The following is a 25760-nucleotide window of genomic DNA, read 5'->3' on the forward strand; positions in this document are numbered from 1 at the left end:
GAATACAGTCTTGAACACCCTGTCACAATAGCTTTTTCCAGAATGCAGCCAGAGCTATATTCCTGTGTGGGGTTGTTGGTCACACTGGCTGGGTATGTGGGGGAATGTAGGCAGAGAGGGAATATTTCTGCAGTTGGAATCTCTGAGAAACTAAAGACTAAATTTTGCTCAGCTGCTCTGCCTTCTAGCAAACAGACCCCCATAGTCACCAAGCTTAGTAGAGTTTTAAATTAGGACCCAGGACTTAAACTGGAAAGAAAGCTCCCAGATCTCAGGACTGGGGGAGGAGGGGAGAGGGCTTGCATTTAGGACCATCTGCCCTAGGCTGTTGCACTTATGTGCCTCTCACTTGGTTCTGAACTCATTTCCTAGGAATCACTAGGCACCAGACCAAATCTGTGGGTGCACAGTCTACAGAAAGCTACTCCTGCATTTTGCTCAGAGATGGATCTGAGCACATGTGCAGTAAGAGATAGCAAGACTGGAGTTGGGCTCTGTATGGGAAGAGTGGAGCAGGAAGTCCCCAAACAGACTGTCCAGTGTTGTAATGAAGAGACCCAGACAGACGTAGATAGAGACTCTGAGGTTGGCAGGGACATCAACCAAGATATAGCGTAATGGAGAGTGGGGGGGGGGGGGGGGGCGGGGAGAGGAAGAGATAGATGGATTGATATACCTCATAGGAGTCTCAGGTCTCACCTGGCAATGGTGGCTTGGAGTGGAGGCTGTGATGATGGCACTTGCTGTGGAGTTTGTAGGTTTGTGGTCAGTTGATTGGACTGTTGAAGCAGCAAAGACACTCAGGTGGACAATGATTCTGATGCCTCCAGAGGCTGCTCTGGTCTGGGGTGGTGCAGGAGCTCCAGGCAACCAATCAGGGAAAGGATCCCATGCCTAGGACGGTCTGTGTCATCCACTTGCTGGACTGCAATATCCTGCCAGACCACCTCACTTGTATTTGCATTGAGGTCATCGATGGAATTGGGGGGAGGAATGAAGGGGACCAGTGAGAAACACCTTTAAAGTAAGTTAGATTTTGAGGAAAATTTGCTGTCAAGGTAAATTTCACCTGTTCAGTTCTACCAGTTTAAACATGCATCCCACTCCATCGCTAACTGTGGGGTCTGAAGGGCAGGATCTAGGATCTAAGGGACTCTTGGACACCCCCACCCCCCAAATCTGACCTTTGACCCCCATCTAAGTGAGGGTGAGAGGGTTAATGAATAAGGGGATTGGTCCTGGGTCTGGGCAGGTATTTAATTCATGTAGCTGAAATCACCACAGAGGACTGGGGCTTATGAAAATGAGATGGGAGTGGAGTAAGAATTTTGTAAGACAATTCAGTTCGGGCTGCTCATAATTCTGGCAGTAGGATTATGGGCAACTAACTTCTCAGGCCCTCATTGTAAAATTGACCGTTAACACAAGTTTGGGTGGGTCTAATTATACTTACATTTTTTTCAATTGACCCCACAAAGTTCAGTTGGCCCTTGTACAGTTTATGGACCTGCGCAAATGAAAGCCGCCTTGTCTCCTTGGCTGATTTGGCTCAGTGGATAGAGCGTCAGCCTGCAGACCAAAGGGTCCCGGGTTCGATTCCAGTCAAGGGCACGTACTTGGTTGTAGGCTCCTCCTTTGCCTGGGCCTTGCTCAGGGCTCATGCAGGAGGCAACCAATCTATGTGTTTCTTTCACATTGATATTTCTCTCTGTCTTTCGCTCTCTCTTTCACGCTCCCTAAAAATCAATGGAAAAATATCCTCCGATGAGGATTAACAAACAGCCGCGTTTTCAAGGGTCAGCTCCCAAGTTGGGAATCTGAGTATGCTTGGACGGACTGTAGTTATATGTGGATATTTGACTTCACAAGAGGTCGCTGCCGCTAACCACCATATTGTTCAACAGTCAACAGTATTAATCTTTGAAATAAGAACCATAATCCCATTTTGAAGGAATGATGTGTTTAGTAGCCATGTGCCTTTCCCTTAGCTAGCTGGGATGTGGAAAAGCATCCAGCCGTGGTCCACATGGAGGATTCCTTAAGATCGCGATCCATACTAAAGGATTACCCAGCTTGTGCCCTGACCCCAGGGGGCGGTCCATCACATGGGCAGAAAGAGCCAGTGACCCACCGGGTGACAGTGGGAAGGGGCGAGGCATAGAAGCATCCCCACCCTTCAAGCAGTTCTAGTCTTCTCCCTTTCTCTGCCACCAGCCATCTCCTAATTGCTCTTCTGCCTGCAGGAGCCATAATGCCCCGCTGTCCTTGTTACCAGTAGCTGTTTGCCAAGACATCCCAGTGGCGGCGGGATTCTGGACTGCACTTGCATCTCTAGCCCCGGGGTTCTCCCCTAGAGAGCAGGGCAGGCTTGACAGAACTGAACACTTGCAGTCACTTCTAGTCATACTGCTCCACACATACAACTCATTCCTGTCTCAAACACACGCCCATTCCCCAAAGCCCTGGCGCTCGCAAAAAATGACAGTTGTGCCATAAGGATATCCGCCCGGGTTCACGCAGAATCATGCCCGAAGCCTGTCTCGGAGTGTCCTGTAGGGTCGTATTTACACAGCTGCATGTTGGTGACCTGTTGGCATCACCCTGAAGAATGAGCATACTCCCTATCACCCAACTGTCAGGTACTTCGGCCCTCTCACACCCTGCACAGCTGGCTTCAGACCCCTTCCCCTGAACTTTCTGTCCCAAGCTCGCTTGGAACTTCAACCTTGGTTCTATGCCTCCTTCAGTAGGAGGGGCTGGTTTGCAAAAAAGACTTGAAGCCTTAAAGTTCACTGATTTAGTTCAACCCCTGCTGGGGCAGCCGCGCATTTGGACAGCTCATTTCTCTCCTGCATCCCATTAGAGGCAGCACTTGCTCACCTCTATTTGGCTAACGAGCCAGCCTGGGCTCTGGAGGAAAGGGAGCCTGTTTACTGTAAATTACTCAATTAGAACTGGGAGCAAAGGAGGTTTCTGCCGTTGTCTAATGGGCCAATCTGAGTACAGCTTATGGCAAGGCAAGGATTGTTTAACTCTTTGCGGTCGTATTAAATTTGGACATGGGTGTCGTACTGGTCAGAATTAATTTCCATTGAAAGAGCAGTGATACATAACATGCAAGATTATGAAGGATAAACAAGATTCATTAATTCTTTTTTGGAACTACGTCACTACTAGTAGAATCACTCCAAACGTTATCACTTTCTACGTCAGAGTCAGTATTCAAGGTGCCAAAATAAAACTCTTCATCGTTACTTTCAGATTCACAGTACACTTCTTTCGGTAACTTTCTTTTTGCCATTTTGGAGCATTATTTTGAAATATCTTAACAAGCGAGAATGCCTAATTACAGTTAAACGTAATTTGTAAAGCTTTATTTGAAATTCTGCGAAGTATCTCCGAAGCTTGTCGATTTCTTCCCTCTCAAAAGGCGACTGACTCGCCACGGTGTTTTGCATGGCGAGTGTGGAATGACCGCGTTTGTTTATATTGAGTTTCGATATCTCCAATTTGTCAGGGCAATGTTTTGGTTCGTGACAAGGTCGCTTAGACACTTAAGAGCTTTCAGAGAAATTATGAACTGATACATGAATGAATAGAGTTAAGATTCGTACGGTTCCTTGCTGTGGTGGCTGAGAGCAGACATACGACCGGAACGGTAAAAAAGCTTTGGTGGCTGAGAGTAGACAAACGGCCGCAAAGGGTTAATCTGCAGAAGCCATTATTGCTGTCAACGGGGAAGGACAGTAAACATTGGGGAAAGCAGTTAAGCTCCAGCTGAAATGCTAGGTAGAAGGCAGGGTGGAGGTAAGAGAGGAATGAGACCTGGGGATACAGTCAGGTCCCTCATTATATGATCCCTTACCCCTCTTTATTTCTCACCCCATAGAAGCCCTCACAATTCTATTTAAACATTTCTCTCTGAAATTAGTAGCTTTACATCTTTCTTCGCTGAGAGTCCCAGGGGCATGGACTAGAGGTCTGTCCTGCTCACTACTGTACCCCGGGCCCACCTTCCTGACACAGTGCCTCGTGCATAAGGATCAAATTAATAGAGATGGAGAGGCATTGATTGGACTGTCGGGCCTTGGAGGGAAGGTAGGGGAGGGTGGGGGTAAGGAGGAGAGATCAACCAAAGGACTTATATGCAAGCATATAGGCCTAACCAATGGACACGGACAATGGGGGGGGCGGTGAGGGCATGAGCGGGTATGTAGGGGATAACATGGGGATAAGGACACATATGTGATATCTTAATCAATAAAAAATATATTTTAAAAAAATTTGCTGACTCACCAGGGGGCTTCTTGTTGAAGGAACTTCAGCTTCCTCACTGGTAATGGGAGATGAAGGTATCTATCTCAGGATGTGTTATGAGTACTCAGTGAGACAATTGTGGGAGGGTCTTTTGTGACTATACATGAGCCTGGAAAGGGCATCCTAATATCCATTGAGACAAAGTCCCCTGTCCCTCCTGAGTTCTCACAGTCTACACTGTCTGTCATTCCCAGCTGGACAGCCTCCCTCCTCACTCCCAGCTCTGTGTTCATCACGTTCTCCAGACAGACAGACATTCCACAGACAACCCCACTGCTGCATGAAAATGACAGCCACACGTAACTAAGAGGATGCAAGACAGGTCCTGAGGGCTTCCACCAGTACTAGGTGAGAATGGAAGGTGGGGAGAAGAGGTCAGGGAAAGTTTCTCAGGACCTGACCCCAAAGCTGCCACTTGAAAGAGTGTGGAAGCAAAGGAAGGAGAAGGGACCGGAAGTATGAAAATGCAGGCAGCAGGAAGAGCATGTGAAAGGCACAAGATTGTGGGTACGGAAGTGATTCCAGAAGGCTGGATGGACCGTGCTGGGGTGGAGGTGGAGTTTAGAGGAAACTACCCCAGTGGCATGGGAATGCAGAAAAACGAGTGGTCACTTTCAGATAGGGGAGGAGGGCAGACTTCTTAGAGGAGGTGACATCTGCATCTTAAACACAGGGTGGGGTTTTGCCAGATGTAAATGGGACAAGGACGTTCTGTGCCAGGAGAGCAGTACGAGCCATAGCAAGGAGACCAGAAAATGTAGTGGGCATTCAGAGACCCAGATATCTCCCAGGAGCTGGAGAGAAGGTGCCTCTATGGTCTTGCATAAGAAAAGTTGATTCTTTGGACTCTATGCTATGGGTGGTAGGGTGGGCCACTGAAGGTGCTTGAGAGGGAGGGCGAAATGATCAGAGTGGAATTTCAGCTCCCATGGTGACCAGTGGAGTGGATGGACTCCGGGGAATTAGACCAGCAGCAGCAATTTATTTAAGAGAACGATGTAAGTTCCAAGGGGGACCACAAAAGCCTGGGGCCAAAGAGGTGGGGACCTGAAGGGGCAAGGAGGACTGCAGTGAGATTCGGGAAGCAACAACAACAAGCCTCTCTTCTCACCCCCACTCAGGGTCTCTGTTTGACTTATAGGCGGGTGGCAACGGTCATCAGAGATATTTCAGTATTGCTAGGTGTGGTGGCCAGCATCCTGCAGCAATCAGATACTTTAAGAACCCTCATTCCCAGGGGAGATGCAAGCTGTCACCCAGCCCTGATGAATGGGCTGAACCTCATGAAATATAGACAGCTCTGGCTCCCTTGAGGAAGCCCCAATGGCCCCTCACATCTGCCAGGCGACAGAGCCCAGCAAGTTGGCGGACCAGACCTCAGAGAAGCAGGCCTTGTCCCTTGAGGCACTAAAAACCCTGGTTGGACAGCCCAAAAGGACTGTGTATCAGGTAGAAGGGGGCCTGCCCAGACCTCAGCCCTGCTCAGGTTCAAGATGAATTTTAGAGGATTGATAAAGGATAAAATGGGAGCGATGGTTCCTTCCTCGTGGCACTCTGTGCGGGTCAGTGAGATCACATATGGGAAGTACCTGGCACACAGGGACGCGAAATATAAAGGTTGGTTCAATCTCTCTTCTGGTGAGGAGGCTGCCTAGCAGTAGGGAGGCAGCCAGAAGGAGGCCATTCTGAACTATGTCCAGCTAGTCAACTGCTTTTTACTCTTTAACTTTTTATCACTTTTTACTTCTAACTTTTCCTCATGTGAATGTTAGCCAACTGCTGAAATGTCCCTCAGCCTTGATTTGCAAAAGTGAGAGCCCTCTCTCATTGGGCCCAGGTCCCAGGGTGCTAAAATTAACAATAAGTATACTTTAAGTTAATGACTTACTGGTTGTGGCTGCCATGAATAGACATAATTCTCAGATAAGGGCCATTAGAGAAAATTGAATAGCTCCAACGTGGTGAAAATTTGGATACATCCTGTTTCATAAATCATGACCAGAGGTCACTGGGCAAGCTTTTGCACTCTCTGAGTCATGATGAAGACCCAGGTTGAGGGGGTCCATATTACCCTTGGGAAAGTGAACACAGGAGAGAGAACTGTACAATATTTTGTCGTTTCACATAACATTCTCTTATTTCTAACGCCATGAGCAGGTGATGGTGCTATTTTAACCACCATAATAATCCAACTCTCATCTCTAATTTTATTTCCTTCTCAAATCCTCCAAGCTGCAGTTTGCTAAATAACATTTGGAAGATCGCTTGATGAGATCATGGAAATCCAAAGTTCAGGATTGAGATTACAATCCCAGTTCTGTCTCTCTCTAGGCTTCCCCTACCTTTAGCCTCCTCATCTGTAAAAATAGGAATAGAACCTATTCTCAAGGCTGTGGTTAGAATCAGTAAGATCACGTATCCTGCATGATACTTACAAGAGCAAGTGAAATAATAAAATAAGCTGCTTTGACCCGGAAGAGTAGTTAATGATGCTACACAGGAAATATCATGATATCCATCTTTGTGCCCAATAAAACGTCCATTTACCACCCAGACCTCAGGCCCAAAAAGTTGCTACCCACTAGGGCAGTGGTTCTCAACCTTCCTAATGCCACAGTCCTTTAATACAGTTCCTCATGTTGTAGTGACCCCAACCATAAAATTATTTTCATTGCTACGTCATAACTGTAATTTTGCTACTGTTAGGAATCATAATGTAAATATCTGATATGCAGGATGTATTTTCATTGTTACAAATTGAACATAATTAAAGCATAGTGATTAATCACAAAAACAATATGTAATTGTATATGTGTTTTCTGATGCTCTTAGGCGACCCCTGTGAAAGGGTCGTTCCACCCCCAAAAGGGTCACGACCCAAAGGTTGAGATCCGCTGCACTAGGGGATTAAAAAGCAAAATATATTTAATATATTGGGAAGAAGAAAGCCTTCCATAGAAGAGATTTGATAGAGACCTAGTACATAAAGACCACCCTTTGAGTAATTACAAACCACAATAACACTAAAACATTTTCTGTCTTTGCAACACTGGCCCTGAAGAAATAATTAACATCCCACTCATACCCGCTGTGACTTAAGTTAGTGTGGGGCATTCAAAGGAAAATCCAGATGGAACCAGAACCTGGGCTCAGCCACAATGACAAAGGGTTCTCACCAGCTCATTAATAAAAGGAACCAAAGACAGAGAACCAGAACCCACTCTAGGGTCACAGCATATACACATGGAATAACCTCAAGTGTGAACACAACGCAACGAATCTTGGCAAACTCTACTGTCATTGCCATAACATCCTCAGATAAAGAATCTTTTATGTTGGAGCCTGGTGTCAGGAACATGGTCCACATGGTCAGCATATAGCCATTTGAGTTAATTAATTGGGCACAGGATGGGTCAGGCCTTTTACAGATTGCTATCTTATCGAGGCTCACTTGTGTCTAGTGTGCCACATGTCACAGTGGCATCTGAACAGTGCATTGCATTGTATCCAGCACAGATTATGAGCTCAATAAGTGTTAATCATTCCCCGATGGAGTATTCCCTGGTTCTCCAAAAACACCTTGCTCTTCCATCATTCATTGCACCCAGCACATCCATACTGAAATCTCCTCAATCCCCTTTTTCTATCTCCAGGTGATACCAGTGTTTTGGGACTCAGCTTTAATCCTACCTCATTTGGGAGGACTTCCCCAGTCACCCTAATCCTATAGTAATTTCTCGCTCCAAAAAGTTACCTAGGAATAAATAAAACTGTGAGGTCTTGAACAATTTTAAATTATAAGACAAGGCATGCTTTCTCCCTAGTCCCTCTCTCTTCCCCTTTCTGCCTACTGCGTGATGCCAGAGCAACTGAAAAGCCACACTATGGCAAGGCCAAAAGATGGAAGAAGTTGAGTCCCAAATCACAGTTTAGAGTAGAGCCATCCAACCCACAACAGTCTGTGGAGTAAGCAAGAAATTAACATAATGTGCTAAGCCACCAATACTTGGGGGTTTGCTTGTGACAGCAACTAATTTTCATTAATCTGACTAATTATAAGAATTAAAGTAAATGATATATCAAAGGTACCTATAAGTATGCTAGATACTGGTATCTTAACAAATATAAGTTCGTTTTCTTTTCTTCCGCAGTCTTGGAGAAGAAGGTTGTCAGTTTGTCTGCTAACAATTACTGGACACTGTTCAGTCTACTGGACACCGACTAGTTCATGCACAATACAGCCAGGGACTAGAAGTTGATAAGATGAGAGAGTGATGAAATAAATACTTACAAACATTTAAAGTCCCATCACTTCTGAGGCTAAGATTCTGTTTCTCAGCCTGTGCCTTCTCTGTCCCTATGCATCCATTCATAATAACAGCCAAAATTTACTACCGGTGTTTCTAAGGTGCATTTTTTCATAATTTAACATCTGTGATTGGGATGTATGTTTCAGTTGATAACATTTTGGCATTGTGTCATAGTTTAGTTGGAAGCATATTCTCTTCTTTTGTGAAGTAACAGATAAGCTTACAATCTGTGGCATCTTAATTTCAGTGAAATGTGGTATTAGGCACTGTGTACCAAGCACTCTTCTAAGGGCTTCATATAAATAAATTCATTTATTGCTATAAAATCCAAAACAATTAATACTACTATTACCCAATTTTAAAGACATTAAAATGAAGATGCAGAGAGATTCAATAATTTGCTAAGGTATACAGCTGGTAAGATGAGTCGGGGAAAAGACTCTACCCTCTCTTTATGGAACTCCATACAATGCCACTATTTCTTAGCACCTGATTTTTACTTGGCAATTGATTCCTCTTCCTATAAGAAAGCTCACAAGCATATTCTATATTCAGCAATATCATAGACCATTATTCTAAAATACTTCCCTATAAGAATTTTAAAGAATTGATAAAGATGTTCTTAATTTGTGTTTTTTAATGCATCACTGAGCTATTGAAAATGAAATCTAAAGAGACTGAAAGGAAAGCAAAAGCAGGAACCAGTGATAATGAGCAAGAAATGAAGGGAGTTTTTATCCTAAGAACATCTGCTGAATGTTATATCCCCTAAGCTTCTGTTTCATGTGTATATGGGGCAGGACAGACTAAGGGCAAGCCCTAGGGCAGTGATGGCCAACCTTTTGAGCTCAGCATGTCAGCATTTTGAAAAACCCTAACTTAACTCTGGTGCCGGGTCGCATATAGAAATTTTTTTATATTTGCAACCATAGTAAAACAAAGATTTATATTTTTGATATTTATTTTACATATTTAAATGCCATTTAATAAAGAAAAATCAACCCAAAAAATGAGTTCGCGAGTCACCTCTGACATGCATGTCATAGGTTCTCCATCACTGCCCTAGGGAATAGGGAAAAAATCAAATAGGGGTCCAGAAGATCAGAAACTCAGTATAAGGGTAAGTGAGAAATAAATCTTTAATACAGGAGGTACAAAACAACAAAAGTTGTTTGTCCCGACTTGGGTAAAAGTAAAATCTCTCTTTAAAATGAATTATCACAATATGACCTTCATATAGGTTTGTGGCCTGAACACACATTATCTGTGAAGGGGAATAAAAACTCAAAGACTTTAGTTTCAAGAAATAAAAGAGGATCTTGGAAACATTTTCAAGGAACAACGTCTATGAAATATAGCCAAGAACATCTGAGAAAGAACCAAATTATATTCTATAAATTAAAAATATAATAATTAAAATGAAAAACTCATTGGACAGATTGATCACAGCTAAAGAATGAATTGCTGTATTAAACGATAGAACAAAAAAAATTATCCAAGCAGCCCAGAGAGACAGAGAGAAAATATGAGAGAACTAAAGCTAAGGAATAGAGAGTAAAATAGTCTAACAGGTATTTAATCAAATGTCTAAAGGGAGATAAGAGATAGAATAGAGGGAGAAATTATAAAGAAATAGTGGCTGAAAATTTTCCAAGAATGTTTAAAAGACAAAACAACTTTCAAATACAGAATACCATAAACTCAAAACAGATAGAAGACTTAAAGGTAAGACAGGAAACCATAAAAGTTTTAGAAGAATTTATAGACAGCAAAATATTAGATATATGTCATAGCAATATCTTTATCAATACAGCTCCTAGGACAATGGAAACTAAGGAGAAAATAAACAAATAGGACTACATCCAAATAAAAAGCTTCTGCACAGCAAAGGAAACGATCAACAAAATAACAAGAAAGCCCACTGCATGGGAGAACATATTTGCCAATGTTATCTCTAATAATGGCTTAATCTCCAAAATTTACAGGGAGCTCATACAACTTAACAAAAGGAAGATAAACAATCCAATCAAAAAATGGCCCAAGGACCTAAATACACATTTTTTGAAAGAGGACATACAGAAGGCCAAGAGACATACCACATGAAAACATGCTCAAAGTCACTAATCATCTGAGAGATGCAAATCAAAACGACAATGAGGTATCATCTCATACTTGTCAGAATATCTATCATCAATAAATCAACAAATGACAAGTGCTGGAGAGGATGTAGAGAAAAAGGAACCCTCATGCACTGCTTGTGGGAATGCAGACTGGTGCAGCCACAAGGAAGACAGTATGGAGTTTCCTCAAAAAGTTAAAATGGAACTCCCATTTGACCCAGTAATTCCACTTCTAGAAATATATCCCAAGAAACTAGAAACACCAATCAGAAAGGATATATGCACTCCTATGTTCATAGCAGCACAATTTACCATAGCTAAGATTTGGAAACAACCTAAGTACCCATCAGCAGATGAGTGGATTAAAAAACTGTAGTACATCTACACAATGGAATACTTACTATGCTGCTATATATATTTAAAAAAAGGAACTTTTACCACTTGCAACAGCATGGATGGAACTGGAGAACATTATGCTAAGCAAAATAAGCCAGTCAGAGAAAGATAAATATCACATCATCTCACTTATATGTGGGATATAATGATCAACATAATTTGATGAACAAGAATAGATCCAGAGACAAATGACAGGGGATGGGGGTGTTAGAGAGCAACCATACATATTAGCATAACCAATGGGCACAGACACTGGGGCAGTGAAGGCTTGCCTGGGGTGGGAATGGCTGGGGCGGCGGGGGTCAAGTGGGGAAAAAGGAGACATATGTAAAACTTTAGACAAAAAGGTCTCTTTAAACAATTAAAATTCCAACAGTAAAGGGAATTCTAAAAGATTTCTATCAGGCAAAAAAACAGATGGAAGGTATGAGATATAAGAAAGAATGCTAAGCATACTTATATGTAACTATGTGAGTAAATTCAAACAAATCTTTACTATAAGAAATAATTATTATACCTCATTTGTGGCATAAAGAAATAAGATAAATCTAAAATATTGTAAGTAAATTTAGAAGAGGATGACTAAAGTAAGTTAAAGTGTTCTAAATTTCTTTCACTTTGGGAGGAGGAAAATTAACTTTATTTTTTAATATGTTCTTATTGATTTTTTTAGAATGAGAGGAAGGGAGAAGGAGAGAGAAAAAAACATTGATGTGAGAGCAAAACATCAATTGACTGCCTCCTGCATGCTTCCTACCGGGAACCAATGCCCAACCAACTGAGCCACACTAGTCAGGACCATAGGTTATTTTTAAGGTTGTAATATCTAGGGAAACCAATGAAAAGAATACACATAAAGAAAGGAATAGACATTAACCTTCAAATGGAGTGTGGGGGAAATAAATAAGTAATAAAAAAAAAAAGAAGAAGAAAGAAACAAGTGTGGAGGCGGGAGTATCAATGTATTAGTATAATAGCAATCACAGTAAGGGGAGATGAACTAACCTAGCCAATTGTAAGCAAAGATTACAGAGCATGCATTAGAGAAGAGAAAAAGTGTGCTATGTGTTGGCTATAAGAAATCTCTGTAAAATAAAAAACACAAAACAAAATAGCTTTAAGTTAAAGCTAAAGAATTCTGTTGCTAATGTATTCAAAAAATATAAGACAAACTTTAAGATAATAAGTATTATAAAGATAAAGAGATTCACTACATAAAAATAAAAACTTCAGCTCATCAAGAAGACTTAATAATGAGGATGTACCTAATAACAATAATATAGTCTTAATCTGTACAAAGTAAAAACTGGTAAAATTTCAATAAATCTAGAATTACAGATGATATTTCAACACATTTTGTCATTAATTAATAGGTTAAGCAGGAAAATTATTGGTAAGAATATAGGAGATTTGAGTGGCACAGTTAAGTTAGATTTAATATTTATGAGTAGATCACTGCATTCAACTTATTGGAATTACACATTCTTTTCAAAGATTAATGAAATTTTTAAATGATAGTGCCTACATCTTAAAGCAAGCTTCAACAAATTTCAAATGATTGGTTCCCTACAGATAGCAATTTCTACCCCAATATAAATGCCCCCATATATTTGGATATTTTAAAAATAAAAATAATTGGTCAAAGAAGATATTTAAACAGAAATTACAAAATAAACCTGAATAATTATGAAAATACACATAAAAATCATATCCTATACAGATGTGTAGAGTTGATAGCAAATATTACAGCCATAAATTAGAAAATCTGAAAATTAGAAAAATGTCTACCTTCTAACAACATAAGAAATTTTATAATGAAGAGGAAAGTATTCCCAAAGAAAATAGCATAAGACAATAGATAGGAGCAAACATTAAGCAAAACAGAACAAAAACAAAACAAATGTAAACACAAATGAAATGATCAATAGAATTAAACTTAGTTTTTGAAAATACAAATAAATTTCTTCCAAGATCATAAAAAAGGAAAGGAAACACAAATAAGTTTAACAATGAAAGGGAGTCTATTCCTATAAAAGCAGCAGAGATAAAGTAATATTTTTTTAATTAAATCTTTATAGTTCAGATTATTACATTTGTTCCTGTTTCCGCCCCCCATAACTCCCTTCCTCCCAGTTCCCGCCCCACCCTCCGCCCTCACTCCCCACCCACTGTCCTCATCCATAGGTGCACGATTTTTGTCCAGTCTCTTCCTGCATCTCCCACACCCCTTTCCCCCCCAAGAATAGTCAGTCCATTCCCTTTCTATGTCCCTGATTCTATTATGATCACCAGATTATTTATTCACTTGATTCTTAGATTCATTTGTTGATAGATGCATGTTTGTTGTTCATAATTTGTATCTTTACCTTTTTCTTCTTCTTCCTCTTCTTAAAGGATACCTTTCAGCATTTCGTATAATACTGGTTTGGTGGTGATGAACTCCTTTAGCTTTTCCTTATCTGTGAAGCTCTTTATCTGACCTTCACTTCTGAATGATAGCTTTGCTGGATAAAGTAATCTTGGTTGTAGGTTCTTGGTATTCAGCACTTTGAATATTTCTTGCCATTCCCTTCTGGCCTGCAAAGTTTCTGTTGAGAAATCAGCTGACAGTCGTATGGGTATTCCCTTGTAGGTAACTGAGTTTCTTTCTCTTGCTGCTTTTAAGATTCTCTCTTTGTCTTTTGCTCTTGGCATTTTAATTATGATGTGTCTTGATGTTGTCCTCTTTGGATTCCTTTTGTTTGGGGTTCTCTGCGCTCCGTGGACCTGTAAGTCTATTTCTTTCACCAGGTGGGGGAAGTTTTCTGTCATTATTTCTTCAAATAGGTTTTCAATATCTTGCTCTCTCTCTCTTCTTCTGGCACCCCTATAATTGGGATGTTGGTACGCTTGAAGCTGTCCCAGAGGCTCCTTACACTATCTTCGTATTTTCGGATTCCTTTTTCATTTTGCTTTTCTGGTTGGGTATTTTTTGCTTCTTCGCATTTCAAATCTCTGCCTTGATTCTTGCGCTCCTCTGGTCTGCTGTTGGGAGTCTGTATAGTATTCGTTATTTCAGTCCGTGTATGCTTAATTTCCAGTTGGTTCTTTATCATAACATCGAGGGTCTCATTCGATTTCTTGAGGATCTTACTACATTTATCAGCGGCTTCTAGACAGTTCTTAAGAGACCTTAAAAGCGTGGTTCTGAGCTCAATATCCTCCATTGACAGTTTTGTCCTGTTTCTTTGTCTCCGCATTTTTTATGCTTTCTTGGTGCACCCCCTAGTGGTCTTTGTGTGCAGTCTTGTTGTAGTTAAGCCTTGATTGTTGTCGTTAATACCGGGGGTGATTTGACCTCCAGGCTAACTGGCTATGAGAGTCCGCTGTGTCTGCAGTGGGAGAGCTTCTGTGCTGGATCTCTAGGGCAGTGCTAATCTAGCGTTTGCCTGAGGCTATCTGGCAAATGGCTCTGCGCAGGGCTTGGGTGGGGCGGGTCCCTGGGGATCTACAGGGTGGGCCGGAGCGAGCTGTTATGGCTGCTCTCAGTTCCATCCCTAGGGGCTCTGCCTCACAGAGTCCCAGCAACCGCTGCAAACCTCAGAGAGAAAGCTGCCTTTGAGTTCTGACCGAAGCCAGACAGTCCTGCTTCTCCCGTTTGAGTCTGAGTCCCTAGAGACTTGCCCGGATCTGGACCTCAGAGTCTGAAACTCCCTCCCAATTGAAAACAACAATCGCGCCCTCCGCCTCCAGCCCGCTCTGCGTGCACTCCGCACCTTAGTATTTCACTTCAGCACTGCGCCTCCTCTGAGTCTGGGTATGATATTCTCTTTCCTCCTAGTTGTACAATTTCCACTCAGCCAGCCTTCCTGTGGTTCTGGATGATGTCCGTCCCGTCTTTTAGTTGTTTTTTGAAGTGGTTGTTCAAGGCAGCAATTTCCGGCGTTAACCAATGCCTCCATCTTGGCTACTCCTCCCTCATTATGACTTTGACAAATTATATATCCTCTCCAACTCCAAGGTCCCTTCATCGTCAGGGCAGCTTTAGGTCGACTGGGTTCCCAGCTCCCAGCTCCCAGCTTCCCGCAGACGGCCGTGACCCCGGCCCACGCTGCACAGGGGAGCTGAGATAAATTAATATTATCAATATCATTGAAATCATAAGCTAGGTAAGTCCTAGAAAAAGACAATTTGCCAAAGTTGACTCATGAAGAAATAGACCTGGAACCGATGAATAAATTAAGCAGTAGTTTAACATCTTCCCAGAAGAGAAACACCAGGCACAAAGTGTGAGTTTCTATCTTTCAAAAGAAAGATAAACTTACCCAAACTCTTTCAGAGAGTAAGAAAAAAAGAAAAAACACTTTAATTCATTTTATGAGACTGACATAATTTTGACACTGAAACTAAGCAAGAACACAAACAAGGAAATTTATAGGCCAATCTCAAGTATGAGCATAGATGAAAATATATTAAAATATTAGTAAAAAAAATTCAGCTACACATGAAAGGGATAATACAGTATGGCCAAGTTGGGTTTAGCCTAAAAATACATGGCTGTTTCAACATTAGAAAATATGTTAATGAAACATACTACATTAGTAGGCTAAAGAATAAAACACTTGATCATTTCAATAGATGAAGAAAAATAATTTTATGAAATTTAACAACCATCTATAACAAAACCTTTTAGCAAACTAGGAATACAAGAGACCTTCCTTAAACTGACTAAAGGGCATTTACAGGAAAGAGAGAGAGAGGGAGAGAGAGAGAGAGAAAACAACATACATAATGATGACATGTTGAAAGCATTTCCTGTGAGATCAGAAATAAAATTAAAATGCTCAGCTCCCAACGTCTATTCATTATTGTGTTGCAGATCTTAGCTAGTGGGGAAGGAAATTAAATGCATAAGAATGAAAAGAAACAAAATTGTCATTATTTGCAGTTGATATGAGTTTCCACAGGGCTACCACATCTGCCTGTGCACAATTGCTCCCAAACAAGGAAGTGAGCCACACACCCTGCCCAGGCCTGAGTCCACCAGCACAAACCTGCAGTCCACTAGGCAAGCCAAGTCTTCATGGGGCTATGTCTTATAGACATGGTTTCTTCCCTTAATTCTTATAAAACTGTGGCATGACCTAGCAATTGTCAATGTAGAAAACCCATAAGTATCTACAAATAAATAATTTTAATTTATAAAAGGGCTTAGAAAGTTGGCTAGAAATTAATATGCGAAAGTCAAGTACGGTATAGTCCTAGACACCAGCACAAACATAAAGTGAAATTTAGGGGAGGATGTAACAAGAGCAAAACATGTAGGTACGGTACATAAAAATGAATCTTAACCTGTGCAAGTCCCTCATTGAGAAAATTACAAAATATTATTAAATGAAGAAGTACTGCATGTATTTTGACAGGAAAATGTTAATTCCACAATAAAAACATCTGCAGATTCAATATAATCCCAGGCAAATCCCCACTGAATTTCTTTCCTGCAACCTGATGAGTTGTTCTGAAATGTATAAACAAATTATTCCTCAAAAAGGAAAAGAAATTAAGGGGACTTTCCTGCTAGAACCTGACTTATTTTCAAATAGTAAATACAATGTGATATTGATCCTGGAATAAACATAGAGAATTAAATAGTGAGCCCCAAAATAGAACAAAGAAAATGAGGACCCTTGCTTAATGGCAGAGGAGAGGCGGTGAGAGGGAGACAGAGTCAGAGCGCACATACACATCCACACCAGAAGTGGAGGTGAGTTGGGTGAGGGGCAGGAGATGCCCACCTTTGCTCCTGTCTGGCATATGAGGGGAGAATTCCTTCTTGCCACAGACTCCTGCCCCTGAGGCTCCCTTTTGCCCCAGAGCAAAGATCTAACTGGTCTGAGCTAGAGAGAAACTGCTAACAGGGTTGCTCTAAGAGCCCCCTTCTGCAGAGAGAAAAATCCAGCCCATCTCCAGGACAAGCAGATGGAAAAGCTCCTGAAACTGAGAAATGGAAGTTTAATTAATAAGACTTGGCATATAATCCTTTCAATGTGCTATTTGAATTCGGTTTGAATGATCAAGCGGGATTTGTCCCTGGGATGTAAGGGTGACTCATATGCAGACTGGATATAAGATATCTTTGATTACCTGGCACGGTTGTTATAAAGACTGAAACATAGCCTGGCCGGTGTTGCTCAGTGGTTGAGCATCTATCTATGAACCAGGAGGTCACTGTTCACAATTCCTGGTTAAGGCACATGCCCAGGTTGTGGGCTTAATCCCCAGTAGGGGGCTTGCAGGAGGCAACCATCAATGTTACTTTCTCATAATTGATGTTTCTATCTCTCTCTCCCTCTCCCTTCCTCTCTGGAATCAATAAAAATATATTTTTTTAAAAAGACTGAAATATACTAATGGAGATGACACTGCTTTGTATTCCTATATAAGGTCATAAAAATAAGAGGGATTTCATTAGGGAACATGGTCTAGGGAAATAATAGTCTCTGAAAAGACCCAAAGAAATGAATCTATAGAGGTGGAATTTCAGGCAAAGTGAAAAATGAGTCCTTAGCCCAGCGGTTCTCAACCTGTGGGTCGCAACCCCTTTGGAGGTCGAAGGACCCTTTCACAGGGGTCGCCTAAGACCACTGGAAAACACATATATAATTACATATTGTTTTTGAGATTAATCACTATGCTTTAATTATGTTCAATTTGTAACAATGAAAATACATCCTGCATATCAGATATTTACATGACGATTCCTAACAGTAGCAAAATTACAGTTATGAAGTAGCAACGAAAATAATTTTATGGTTGGGGGTCACCACAACATGAGGAACTGTATTAAAGGGTCGCGGCATTAGGAAGGTTGAGAACCACTGCCTTAGCCAAAACAGAAATCTGGAAGTTAAAGCCCTAACCAAAATTCCATTAGCAAAATGTAAGCAAGAAACCTAGCATGTTATAGGAAGCAGAGGACAAGTCCCCGGGAATTTCTTTTCCAATCCTGTGGTTTATGACAAAGGAAACTATGGCTCTGAGAGAGCACAAATGACTTGCCCCAGTCACAGAGCAAATTTGTGGCTGAACCCAGACCGGCACCCAAATCCTCCTTCCTCTCTCTCTCGCTCTCTCTCAGGTTCTGTCCACAACCTGGCCTAGTCTATAATTCTACAAATCCCCCTGCCAACTCCAAAACACAAGACAAACAGGACATGTTGACAAAGAGCTTAAGAAGCAATTACCTATGCAGCATTGATACAGACCCAGGGGCCTGGGCTGGGCAGGAGCTACAGTCCAAATCCCTCTGACTTTTCAGGAAAATATCTCCATCACAGCCCTCCCCACTAGGATCCTGAATGCAAGGACAGAGACATGAGAAAGGACAATTCCATGTGAAATCCTGCTGGTAAGTCATGGAGCACTGCGTGATACTGGGAAGAGAACAGGACTTGTTCTTAAAGAAGCAACCTTCAGCTCATCAGGACAGCAGGGGAGCAAATAAGTGGGTCTGGTAAGGTCCCTGAGGGCCCAGCCTCAGGCCAGACCAAGCACATGACTTAAGCTCAAAATTTGCAACCCAGCTGCTCATTTGGAGGCTGTAAAACCCTCTGTGAGCGGCTTTTCTTTCTCAAACCGGCCAGGGACTTTATCTCCTGCTGTGGCTTCAGGTACAGGATATGCCAGTCCTCACCCACCCCTATGTCCTCTCCCTCTCAAGCAGGCACCTTTGTGGCAACAGCCCCCTTTACTCACTTGTTTTCCTGTCTCCTAGTGAGCCTTTGCCAAGGGCTGTGAGTATAACTGAGGTAGAAATGGTCATAGCTCAGGCCATGAATATTCTGAAATATATAAACAAATTATTTGTATGAGGGATCAGGAGCCGGGGCTCTAGCCCCATAGACAGGCAGTCTTTCTGATCCCACATCTGGCCCACTGGGAGACCAGACCAACATCAGCCTTGGTCTGGGTCAAAGGGCATCTGTTCTGCATCAGGCTCCAGCTAGATGGCAGAGAAGTAGATGACTAAACAGTTTTCTCCTTAGAATTTCCTCTTCCATTGAAAGAGACATGTAAATACATAATTAAATAAAACAGTGATTCCTCCAACATGAGCACAAATAAGATGCTTAACCTTTCTCTGCCACAAGTGCTCTATATGGCTTTGGACAATTTACGCGCTTTTGCTGGGATTCCAATTTCCCCTCTGTAAGAAGAGAAGTCTGGATTAGATGAGCTTCTAATCTGACTCTAATATTCCTATGATTCAAAGACCTACCCTCATCCCCAGAAGGTCCTAACAGAGTCATTCATGACCAGAGGCCAGCTCCAACTCCTCTCTGCTCTGCCCAGAACCCAGGCTGCTCAAGTTTTATGGGAGACATGTGGGGCTTGTCCTGATGACAGCCACTCAAATCACCTGCCGCATGTGCTGGCCTTTAGACTCCCACATCATTGCATCCTGGCCCCGTGTTCAACTGGGGGCCACCCCAACAGTCCCACCAACCTCAGGGCCCCTATTGGCCATAAGGCCAAGAAGGCTTACATGTGCAATTGTGTTCTTGTTGGCCTCCTGGCTCCAAGCTTATCCCTCTTCATGCTAATGTTAGTTTCAGCCTCTTAAAACACAGCTCTCATTGTAATATCTTGAGTAGCTATTATGTTTCCCCAGTGTCTCTCCACTCAGGTCTGAACTCCTTAGCCTGGTGTTAAGACCCTGCTTCCAGCCCACCCCACCTCTTCTGGCATTACCATCCTGTAATCCCAAAATGTCCCTTTATGTTCAAGCTTCAAGGCAAGCTCCCTGCCATTCTTCAAGACTGGCTTGCTGTCCCCACTCACCCTCTTCCTGGAAGCTTATTCCAACTCCCAGACCACGGGGCACCTAGAATACTGAAGGTCTGACACCATGCATCTTGTGCCTTCAAGGGACTACTAGGTTTTGTAACTGAGTGGTGACCTCCTATGGGTGCATCCTGTCTCCCCTGCTAGGGCCAAAGTTCAGGAATGTATGCCCAAGTCAACCGGCATCTGGCACAATGCTCTACATGTAGCAGGTAAAGATTTGTTCAAAGGCAGTAAAGATAGTTGGACAGATCACTAAAGGACCGAGGGAATGGATGAATAGTTACGCAGGCAGGGTGTCATAAAGAGACAACGTTGCATAGAAATGGGTAGAACCAAAAGTGGTGGTAAATGAACAAATAAGCGAACTTTTGTTCTATCTACCGCTATCTTTCACCTACATTGCTATAACAGGCTCCTAACTTATCTTCTGCCCTCCCCCTCAACAATCTATTATCTTCATAGCAGCCAGAGCATTTTTTATGAAAAGAAACTTTATTACATTGAATAATAAATGCGGACAGTTTTAGTGATTTTCCTCCAGATAGTTGGGTCAACTTACAGGAAATCTACTTGGTCTAGGGAAACTTAATGGGTGCTTGTTAGGTCAGGTTTGGTAAGTTGCTCTTCTGTTTTTGTAACTTGCGTGTTTTGGGTTTTTGTTTTTTTAAATTAACTTCAAAGCATTACTAGTCAAGCAAAAAAAGAAGCTACATGAAGCAAAACCTCCAATGTCTACCCATATTACTCAGATTAAAAGCCAAATTTCTCCAAATAACCTGCAAGAGCTTTCATGAACTGGCCCCCATTTTTGCTTTGACCTCAACTCATTTATCTCTCATTTAACTCGTCAGTTATACTGAGTGGCTTTCATGCTCTTCCTCAAACCTTCCTTGGGACTTTTGCCTTTTTTCATCTATTTGATTGCTCTTCCCCCCAAATATCGACATAGATGCCTCTTTCACTTCGTCCTGGTCTCTGTTTAAATATCTACAAATCAGAGAGACCCTCATGACCCTGGATAAGTGTGCAAACCCCCTCCCACCCTTGAAACCCCCTTACCATTCTTTATATTTCTCCATAGCACTCAGCACCACTGTATATCAGCCTGTTTAATGTCTGTCTTCCCCCACCAGAAAGCAAATTCTACAAGGGCACAAGTTTTGCTCACTGCTGTATCTCCAGTGCCTAGAACAATGCATGGCACAGAGTAGGTGCTACATAGATAGCTGCTGAATGAATGAGGGAGGGAGGGAATGAGGGAATGGGTCTGTAACCTAGATCCTTAGCACCTTTGGGCAATTTTCCAAGATGCTCTTATCTGATGTGGATGCCATTGTCCTATGTCTGCTCCATTCCACCCTGTCTGATGTCGTGACAGATGGACAGCATGCATTCTTGCGGGGTGGGGGCTCTTTGTAAATGACAATCCTTCTGGAGGAACGGGGCCAGCATGAGTCTACTGACTGGTTTCTAAATGCCACATTTTTAAATCCCATTCTCTCACCCTTCCCCAACCTCCTGGCAAATTCCACAGGGTTCAAAGTGCAATCCTAGCAGAAAATGAAGAAAACAAACGCATCCTTTTTTCCATGATGGGGCTCAGAGGGAGCTGTTTTCTCTTTGCTCTTTGGGCCTGCACCCCAAGCCCCTCTGCAGCTACCACCTTGTGTCTATCTGATCAGGAAGCCTAATTCCTCAGCTGTCATCACCACTAAAAGAGGGAACAGGAAGCTAGGAAAGCAAAAGGCAAGATAAGAGGAGCAATCAGTGTGGCAGCTTCTAGTCTCCCTCTCTTCCTGTTAACACCCTGCAATCACTCATGGCCCAGCACTCAGTCAGCACAGTGACATCTCCCCACCTCAACAGTCTCCTCACCTGGGCTCTGGGCTAGGAGGACCATATGAAAGAGGGATGAGGGAGAGAGAGGGGTGTGAGGGTGATTCAACCTGGAGTTCTGCTATAAATCCAACATAAATTCCTGTTTGTGGGTGAAAAGGTGGGTGCTAGATGGGTAAATGGGTAAGAGCCTGAGGCAAAATAGATAACTGAATGAGTGAATGAGGAATGCAAGAGTGAGTGAGCCAGTGACTGAATAGGATTTCTGTCTTCCTGATAATGGCATTTTTGCAAGAATGGATCACTGGGCTTACTAAGACCCTCTCTATGAATTCCTTTTTGGCCTATGTCCAGTGATGAAGATTGGGTGGGGTGGGGTAGGGGTGGGGAGGAGGTTGACAACTCCTGACAGATATGAATTATGCAATGCACGTAACTCTTGAGGTCCAAGGAGCCTTCATAAGGGTTTGTAAAGATCCTTCATAAAGCAGCCAAGGAGCCAATTCAAAACCACTGAAGGCCCCTCAGACCTCCTATATCCTCTACAAATCAGAGGGGATGGTGGAGAAGCCATAGCTCAGGGGTGCCCTGTGACTTAGCTATCTCCTTCAAGGGAGCTCCTTAGAATCATCCAGGAATTAGATGTCCCTTATCACCAGTCCCCACAAACTCTGAATGACATTCTAATTTGTTTGCCCAGAAGATGGCAAGCACTTTGGGGGTCAAACATGTGTCTGAGAGGCACCTCAAAAGTAGCATGTTCTACAATGAATTATCTTCCTATTACTCCTTTAGAATTTTTATTCTGCTGAATGGCACCACCATCTATCTGGTTGCTCAGCTGATAAAAGTTCATTCATTCATTTATCCAACAAATATCTGTGGCATGCATCAATAACATGCTACCTTGCTAGGACAAAGTAATAAGCAAAACCAGATATGGTCCCAGACCTCATGGAGTTCAATATCAAATAGGCAAAACAAGCATTAATTCTCACATAATAATTGCAAATAAATGTAAACTTGCAATTATAATAAATCCTTGAAGGAGGAATGTGGTGTTTTAAAGCTTTATAAAATAGGATTTGACCTCATTATTGAGGTAAAGGAAGTGACAATTGAGCTGTGATCTGGATGATAAGGAGGAATTCCTTAGGCAAAAATATAAGAGTGTTGTAGGCAGAGAAACTGCAAATGCAAAAGCTTATGGCATGAGGGAACATTACAAGCCCAAGGGACTGAGACAAGGCCAGTGTGAATGAAGAGAGAGCCAGGGGAGAGCTGGGCAGGGGGATGTACACGATGATAGCATGGGTCAGACACACTTGGATTTACTAAAGAGTTAAGATAAATATGAAGCACTTGACGCATTTTTAAGGAAGAAAATGACATGATCAAGTTGTGTTTTGTATTACAGAGTGCAGAACAAACTGCAAGGAGGCAGCGTGGATATAGCGGGACCAGTTAGGAGACTCCTGCCGTACCCCAGAAAGATGAAAATGATGCCGTGAATTAGACGCAGTGATGGCGAACCTATGACACCGTGTCAGAGGTGACTCGCGAACTCTTTTTTTTTGTTGTTGTTAACTTTTTTTTGTTAAATGGCATTTAAATATATAAAATAAATATCAAAAATATAAGTCTTTTTTTTTACTATGGTTGCAAATATCAAAAATTTTCTGTTTTTGACACAGCACCAGAGTTTAGTTAGGGTTTTTCAAAATGCTGACACGCCGAGCTCAAAAGGTTCGCCAACACTGAACTAGAGTGATGCTGATGAAGATGGAGAAGTGATGGGTTTGAGAAGATTTACAAGAGAACATCAAGCAGTACTAGACTTATGGGGGAAACCACTTAGTAAATTATATAAATGTCTAACCACTGTGTACACCTGAAACTAATATAAGATAATATTAAATGTCAACTGTAATTGAAAAATTTAAAAGAAAGAACATTGATCAGACTCGGTGATGGATTAAATATGGGCTTTTGAGGGATGGAGGTTTTGAGGATGATTGTCATCTCTCTCTGACTTGTGCAGCTGCTTAAATGAAAAAGCCATTCAGTGAGAAATTAAATACCTGAGGAGGAGCACATAGGAATAGGATAGTGCTGCGGGACCATGCAGGAATTCTCTTTGGACATGCTGAGTGTGAGAGGCCTTTGAAAGGTCGATCTGGATGTCTCCTTGAATCCATTGTCTCCCAGACTTTCTGTATTCAATCAGACACCTAATTCTACTTCCTCTCCATTCTGTCTTAATTCAGGCACTTATAATTATCACCTGGATAATTAAAATAATCTCCAGGCTCTTTCTCTTTCCAAATCATATATTCCACACTGTAGGTCTTTCTAAATGCCACCTCCTCTAAGAAGCCCTTCCTGACTATCCAATCTAAAATACTTTTACCCTATTACTCTCTATCTCAGTCACTTGGGGTTTTTACTTTCTGAAAACATATGATAATGTGTTGTGTTTTTATTATAGAAATAAATATGGACATATAGAGATATGTCCAGCTCCATTTGCTAAGAGGGCATAGAAGCAATGGCACACCCAAAACAAGGAACACATGTAGCCCCAGAGCTTGGTTTCTAAATACCATTCTCCATGAAAAGGACCCTGGGCTCCTTGGAGATACAGCTAATTCCAGGGCTGGAGCAAGGAAAGAATAACATGAGCCTGGGACATCCTGCTATAGCAGATAGTAAGCAAGTGATTAGAAAATCATGAGAAACAGGCCAAGCTTCTGTCTTCAGAGGATCTAGGACTCCCCCAGGGTGGGTCAATGGTTCAGTATTGACCTTTGAACCTGGAGGTCACTGTTCAATTCCCTGACAGGGCACATGCCCGGGTTACAAGCTCAACCCCCAAAAGGGGGCATGCACAAGGCAGCCAATCGATGATTCTCATCATTGATGTTTCCATCTCTCTCTCCCTCTCCCTTCCTCTCTGAAGTCAATAAAAATATTTTTTAAAGAAAAAGAGGCCAGTTTGTAGAGCCTCCCACTATCAAATCTGGGACAATTTGAACATCAAAATAAAATGTATTAATTGATTATAATACACTGCATGAATAAATTAAGAATACATGAGTCTATAGGAAGAAAGGAAGGAGAGAAAGAGAAAGAAACAAAAAAGGAAGGAAGGAAGGAAGGAAGGAAGGAAGGAAGGAAGGAAGGAAGGGAGGGAGGGAGGGAGGGAGGGAGGGAGGAGAGTAAGAAAGAAAAGGAAAGAAGGAAGGGGAAAAGTTCTTTCTTACAGTAGAATTCCAACTAATCAATACAAAAGAAATTATGGAGCCAAAAGTATCAATGATGGTAAAATTAGTGAACAAAGTTTTGATGAGGAACAGGGTATTTCCATAATCTCAAAGTATCTTTCCACAAATTATATGTTAAATACGAAGGGAAATATAGTAATTCCACAGTGGAGAAACTGGTGAGCATCCCCTGAAGCCAGTGATGAAGGCTTCTATTGCCAGCACTGGGATGATGCCCACATTCTGTGCTTGCTGATATGATAACCTCACTTCAGTGGTATTCCTGCCCAAAAAGCATAGCCTGAATCAAGTCATGCAGAACCATCAGATAAACCCAAATCGAGGGATACTCAACATAATAACTGGCCTGTACGATTCAAAAACATAAAGGTCATGAAAGCTAAAGCAGAAGATGTGCTCTGGATTAAAGGAAACGGAAGAGACATGACAATTAAATGCAATCTGTGGATTGGATCCTGAATGGGGTGAGGGAGGTGGGAGACCTATAAAGACATTATTGGGACAGAATTGTGCTGTGGTAAGAATATATGCTTTTAAGGAAATGCACACTGAGTATTTAGGGGTGAAGAGGCACCACATCTTCCAATTTACTCTTCAATTAATTAGAAATATGAACATTTTATATATAGTTATATGTACATATAAAAACAGTAAATATAATAATGCATGAA

General features: G+C 42.0%; 1 protein-coding gene and 1 long non-coding RNA gene across 2 annotated transcripts in view; one reads left to right on the forward strand and one right to left on the reverse strand.

Moving 5' to 3' along the window:
- The window catches only part of LOC308524971, a 28648-nt gene extending 5312 nt beyond the window's left edge, over positions 1-23336 (forward strand). Inside the window, exon 3 of the long non-coding RNA XR_013996437.1 lies at positions 23223-23336. This is a non-coding gene — a long non-coding RNA (uncharacterized lncRNA). The remainder of the gene's footprint in view (positions 1-23222) is intronic.
- INSC (INSC spindle orientation adaptor protein) overlaps positions 1-25760 on the reverse strand; it is a gene marked incomplete at both ends in the record, with an annotated part of 298722 nt that overhangs the window by 256806 nt on the left and 16156 nt on the right. The gene's annotated exons all lie outside the window — the stretch shown is intronic.

The sequence above is a fragment of the Myotis nattereri genome (assembly GCF_964212035.1).
Source record: "Myotis nattereri genome assembly, chromosome: 9".
NCBI classification, from domain to species: Eukaryota; Metazoa; Chordata; class Mammalia; order Chiroptera; family Vespertilionidae; genus Myotis; species Myotis nattereri.